Raw genomic sequence first — 6344 nt, 5'->3', positions numbered from 1 at the left:
TGGGGAGGCCAGATTCTAGGGTCCCCTGGACGTGGATGTCAGGTGTCTGTGTCAGAGCTGAAGAGGAGAGAGAAACAGACCCAGGCCCTGTCGGGGGGGGAGCCCGAGTGTGCCCCTCAGAGCTGTCTCTGCCCCAGGCCAGCCACAGCGGCCTGTCCTCCTAGGTCCCCTTGGGCCCCTCCCAGGATGAGAAGACAGGGGGTCCCCTCCCAGCCCTGCCCTGGGGGCCCTCAGGGCCCCTGTGTCTGTGTCCTCTCCTTGACACCATTCTTACCTGTTACATGCAGGCGGAGCTTGTTCTCTAAATAACTATATTTCACAGTAGGCCCTCTCTCCACCCTAAAGAAGTATGTCCCCGTGTCTCCCTGCCGTGCATCTCTGATGTCCAGGGAGCAGCTGTAGGTCCGGGGGTCTCCAAGGAGGTGGAATCGGCCCTGGGTGTCCGTCAGCACCTCACGACCTGGGTCGTTTGTGGCCACTAGACGATCCTGGTAGGGTCTGGTCCGTTCCTGGAACCAGTAGCCGAAAGCTGGGACAGAGTCGTCCCAGTCGTCCTGGGGATACTTGAAGGAGCAGGGCACGCGGACACACAGGCCCTCCTGCACCGTCACAGGCCCCCGCACCCGCAGCCAGTATCCCTTGTCCTGAGCCAGGGACCCTGCGTAGGAATAACGATTGGCTGCAGCCCCTGCCCCGCCCACCCGTCTCCCTGCAGCCCACCCACATGCCCACAGCAGGGACAGCAGCAGCAGCGGTGGTGGCAATAGCAGCATCTTTGGGGTAAGAGTGATGGGGCCTTTGTGTCACAGGATTGAGAGGAAGCCCCCACAGGAAGCCCAGAGCTGAGGTCAGAAGGTAACCGACCACAAAAGAGGAACTCCGCACCCACATGCTGCCGGAGCTGCGTGGACCTTGGAGAGTCACCACTTCTACTTTCCATGTGAGGCCCTGGTGAGGGTCACGAGCAGCGAATACAGCCCAAAGGCGTCTCCCGGATCCCCGTCCACAGCCTGTCCCTCCCACACCTCTGTCCGCAGGAAATCAGGCCGGTCAGTCCCCGTCAGGTGTGAGATGCAGGAGGGGCAGCCGGGAAGGCTCCATGCATGAAAGACGGGGATGGGTCCCGCCAGGGTGAAAGAGGTGGTGATTAGTTACTGAAATTGTAACAGGGAAGAGTCAATCCTGACTCCGTGTTGGATCTGTTTCTTCTACTTTAATCTTTGCTTTCCACTGCTTTTGTTCATTAAAAGGATACTGTCTCTACATAATGGCCTGCCTCGGGGAGCCCTGCCCCTCCGCCTGAAGGTTAAAACAAAGTGGCTTCGTTCAGGGAAACATCTGGACGCTGTTCCACCCGTGAATGGCTGCAAGGAAGAAGAAATGAACGCATTCCCTCCCCGAGGCTGGCCATTCCAGGAGATGTTTGCAAAGCTTGTGGCCTTTTCACTTTACTTCCTCATCTCCTCTCCCTCTCTGTGCTGTAAAAGAAATTGGCATCCAAACCCCAGTCAAAAGGTTCTTCAGAGACACTAGTCTGCCGTCTTCTAGGTCCGCCAGCTTTCCGAATAAAGGTGTCATTCCTTCCCTCAACACCTCATCTCCGATTCCCGCGCCCGTTGTGAGGCGAGCAGAGCAAGCTTGGACTTGGGAACAAAATGAACACGACAACGGCACAGGGGCACCTCTCCTTTCAGGGGAGTGGAGCACAAGGCAACAATGCGGCAGACTTTGTCTCCACCCTTGAGAACTTCTCCAGCGCCCCAGCTCCTGCTGATACAGTGTGAGATAGGGGCAGCCCAGATAGAGGCTTGGAGGAAACCCCATCGCTCCATGCAGCTAGAAGGCGAGTTCCCAGGTATAAATGGACGGAGAGGATGAGACCAGGATCCAGGAGGGTGGCCACCAGGACACGATCCCACAGGGGGTCCTGAGGCTTCCTGACCTGCTCGCAGCCCCCTGCCCCAGGCCTCCCTGCACATGCCAGGCTTGGGAGCAAAATGGCAGCCAGCGTGGCCCTGGGGGGATGCCAGTTTTTGGAGGTAGGTGGGCCCTGCCCTTCTCCCTTCCAGGCCTCAGTTTTCTCATCTGTCACATGGAAGGATCACAATGTTCAACCCTCGTCTGTGGGAGAATCTGACACAAGGACAGAGGCGGGCGTTTTCTACAGACTCTTCTGTGGCTGTCTTGCAGGTCAGGTGTCTGGCCCTGCCCATTCCTCAGGGCTCACTCTGAGTCCCACCCTCAGTGGTGGTCAGCGCTTCCCTGGGGCTTCCTCCCCTGAGGGCTTTCATGCGGGGCTCAGGGGCACGGGCTCTGCAGCAGATGGCTCTAGGCTTGCGCTTGTTTCCCTAATCCTTGCTGTGCCACCTTGGGGAGGCGCTTAACCACTCTGTGCAGAGGTGTGCCTATGCTCGCATGGTGTTGGAAGCTGAATTGTGTCACCCCCCAGATTCCTATGTGCATGTCCTAACCCCCAGTACCTCTAAGTGTGATTGCATTTGGAGACAAGGCCTTTAAAGAGGTAATTAATATAAAATCAGGTCATTGGGCTGGGCCTTCATCTAATAGGACTGGTGTCCTTGTAAGAAAGAGAGATTAGGACACAGACACATACTGAGGGAAGACCACGTGAAGATACAGGGAGAAGACGGCCATCTACAAGCCAAGGAGAGAGGCATCAGAAGGATGTCTATATAGGTGTGACTGAATGACTTTGCTGTACAGCAGAAATTAGCACAACATTGTAAAGCAACTATACTTCAATTAAAAATTTAAAAAATTTAAAATAATAATACTAAGAAGCCAGCCCTGCTGACACTTTGATCTCAGACTTCCAGCCTACTGATCTGTGAGAAAATGAATTTCTGTTGCTCAAGCCGCCCAGTCGGCCGTGCTTCCTTACGGCAGCCCTAGCAGGTGAACCCACGGGGTCACCCCGAAGATTCGACGTGTTCCTACAAGTGGAGGGCTCAGAGCAGCCTAGAGCAGCCCAAACTGACGCAGCCCACACAGTGGCCAGTGGTCAGCCTGCAGGATGGGGCCACTCCAAGGACAGGAGGAGAAAAGGGAATGAAAGAGGTGGTAACCCGAGGACACCTCGGCTTCTCCTCCTGGCCTCAGAGTGGCGGCAGGGAGTGGTGGCGTGAAGCGAGATCTTAATTCCCTGCCCAGGAATTGAACCTGGGGCGCCTGGATGAAAACCAGGAATCCCAGCCACCACACCCCCTGGCCCTTGCCCCCAGTGAAAAATGCATCTCTCACGGAGGCAAAACTGTAAAAACAGGTACAAAGCTTATTATCAGAGACACAGCACAACAAGTGGGAGAGCACACAGAGAAACAGTTTAGTTAAGATAGAAGCAAGGCAGAGACGCACACCCGGAGGGAAAGGGTGTGGGCGTCCCCCCAATGAGGAAGAGCCCCATAAAAAGGCGGTTAGGTCATTCATATAGGGCAGTTCTTCCGGGTCTTTGTTTCCCTTTGGCCAATTATCTGGTTTCTTTTTCCACACCTGACCTGCCCTAGGACCCTCAACAGCATGCGTGCGCAGCTTTTTTCCAAGATGGATTCCAGCCCAGAGGCCTATGGGACGGCCTTAGCCTCACATGTTATGGGGTGGCGCCCCCTCCTTTTGGACCCCAAGGAGCCTTTCTGCGCATGTGCAATGTCTCCCTTGCCCCAAGGATGGGAAATGCATGGCCTCGTGATCTTTTAACAGGGTTTGTCCCACTCTGTTCCTGCCATAAAAATGTCCAATGTCTGGTTATTTACCCTATTATTTCTGTCGCTGGTTTTTACATCGAGGTGCAGATCTCGAAAGATAGACAGGAGTCCAGTCATATATGGAGTCCTGGAGCCTGTTCGTCTCTTGCTTCAGGAAATGTAAACAGAGGGCTGGGAATGAATGTCCGGCCTGGAGCCCATCTTCTCACCCCAGGAAGTGTGAACAAGAGGCCAGTTGTAAATGTCTAGCCTGGAGCCCGTCTATCTCCTGCCTCACTCCGAGCACCGGCTCTGATCTGTACTCGCTCTTACTTCACTCTGGCCACACTTCCGCTCCCCTCCCCAGGCCAGGACGTGCTGAACAGGCCGCTGTTCGGGCAGGTCCCTCCACTGGCTGAGCTGGTGGCCGCTCCTGCACCCTGGGTGCCTGTCTCCCATCTGTTGAGCAGAGTGTCCTGTGGGGTTGAGCTAAGGCGAGGCCACCACTGGAGGAGAGCCAGCCAGGGTCAGGAAGGGGGATGGAGACACGATCACAGTGGGGCGTGGCCTGGGCTGATGCAGCGGGGAGGACGGGGCTGCGGGAGCCCCAGGGAGGGAGGAGGACAGAACCCGGATGATGGGACAGGTGAGCGCATTCCTGACACTATGATGATAGCCCTTGCCTGTTTCTCAGTCGGGGTTTGGGAAACGGTGGGTGTGAGTGTTCATCCCCGTTTGGCTGTAGGAACTGGGATGGCCTGACTCTGCATTGTTTTTCCAGTCCTGGGGTCCTAAGGCAACCTGCCTTCTTCTTACCACTTTCCAGAATTCTCCTTTGGTTGTGTCTTGCACCATGCGCAGGGTTTATCGTTGTGAACAGAGGGAGAAGCAGGGAACAATGGGCCAGTGTCATCTTGCCTGGATTGGAAGGCTAACCATCGACCTTTAATGTGATGAGTCGCATCACGCAGGCTGACGTTATCATAAACGGAAGTCTGACCTAACTGTCCTTTCTGGGTGGAGGCGCCGGGTTTGGGCGCCAGGCCTTTTCTTACACCACACCAGAATCTTTCATCTGTTCAAGTGTCACTTTAGAAACTGGGGCGTCATGCATGGTCCCTGCCATGGTTTTGGTGCTGCTGGTCTATTTGGGGCTGTTTTTGTTTCAACTGATTTGCAGTAAAATTAGAGTGTTAGGCTTTGTAGGAGGACGTTTCCAAGCTCTCGCTTCCCTCTACCTTCTCAACCCAGACTATAATTTTGAACTCACTTTGAAGGATAAGAAGGTGTTAGCCAGATGACTTCATGGGGCTGGGTCTTCCTGGAAGGAGAGATGCAGGTGCTCAGAGACAGTGAGGGATGCATCGGAATGGGTTCTTAGAGAATGGCTTGAGGGATAGGTGGTTTGGGGTACGGTGATGGAGAAGCAGACTAGGTGAGACTAAGAATAACCTAGAACCTACAACCCTGGGGCTGCCTGTTTTTGTGAATAAAATTTTGTTGGCACCCAGCCACATTAATTCGTTTGCAAATGGTCCACGGTTGCTTTTGCACTACGGTTGAATAGTTGCAACCGAGACCCTATGGCTTGAAAAGCCTAAATACTTACTATCTGGCCCTTTAGCAGAAAGGTCTCCTGACCCCTGACCTAAAACGTCAGGTTGAGAAGCTTGTAAATTATTCTTTGGGCTTGAGGAGAGAGCGGTATTTTGGCTGTGGTCAGCTCTAAGATTTAGGAAATTCTCTAAATGTTATTACTTGATTTTGCCTGTAGCAGGACTAGTAGAAGACAGGGAGGGTGGAAAGGGAAGATTCAGGAATGGCAAGAGATGGTGCTGGAGGTCCAGTCAGGGAAGGGATCCATGGGAGGGTTTTGAGTAGACAGTGAGACTGACATGTAGCCGATGTGGTGCCCGGGACAGGACATACCCAGCCTCTGGGTGAATTGAGCAAACAAACAAACAAAATGTCGCCGTTTCAGTAAACAAAGGATGTTGTCCGCCATTAAACAGTCAACCACTGCGGTCTCCCCCGAAGGTGTGCCCTGAGGGGAATTCAGGACAAGAAAAACACGATCCTGGCCCTATTGTGTTAAGGTGCATCTAAGGACTAATTTCCAATTAGCTAGACAGTGCATCCTCCCATACACAGAAAAGCTCTAAAGCTCCAAAGTCATTACTGTGATCGTCTGATGTTTGTGGTTGGACATCTTTTGATGTTCGACTACATGTTTGTTTGTTTGTTTTCAGCAAAAACACCTTTATATCCTGGCTCCTCCCTGACCTCTTTGGAGCAGCTCCTCAGAGCTATGGGAGAGGCTCTCTCCCAGGCTATAGTCCTCAGTAAGGTCCCCAAATAAAACATAACGTGCAACTTTTAGGTTGTGAGCTTTTTTTTCAGTGGACAAAGGTCACAATGTATGAAGACTTCGGTTGCATATTTGGTACTTTCGTTTAATCCTCACAACAACCTTGTGATGCTGGACCTCTCACATCCATTTCACCAAAGCAGAAAACCAAGACATGGCGGGGTTAGGTGCCTCGCATGATATCATACTCTTACTGAATGAAAAAGCGTGGACTTGATGCCAGGTGTCTCTGAATGCAAAGCCTAAGATAGTTCCAATAGAGCAGGAAAGTCACT

At 53.2% G+C, this 6344-nt stretch overlaps 1 pseudogene; it reads right to left on the bottom strand.

Annotated features, from left to right (window-relative positions):
- Positions 1-4: 4 nt before the first annotated feature.
- Positions 5-773, bottom strand: LOC113617041 (sialic acid-binding Ig-like lectin 8 pseudogene; annotated as a pseudogene).
- Between the last annotated feature and the right edge of the window lie 5571 nt (positions 774-6344).

The sequence above is a fragment of the Aethalodelphis obliquidens genome, unplaced genomic scaffold (assembly GCF_003676395.1).
Source record: "Aethalodelphis obliquidens isolate GAN/ISIS:26980383/991018 unplaced genomic scaffold, ASM367639v1 scaffold1445, whole genome shotgun sequence".
NCBI lineage: Eukaryota > Metazoa > Chordata > Mammalia > Artiodactyla > Delphinidae > Aethalodelphis > Aethalodelphis obliquidens.
Note: the sequence above shows the minus strand (reverse complement) of the source record. Positions and strands in the feature narration are given on the sequence as shown.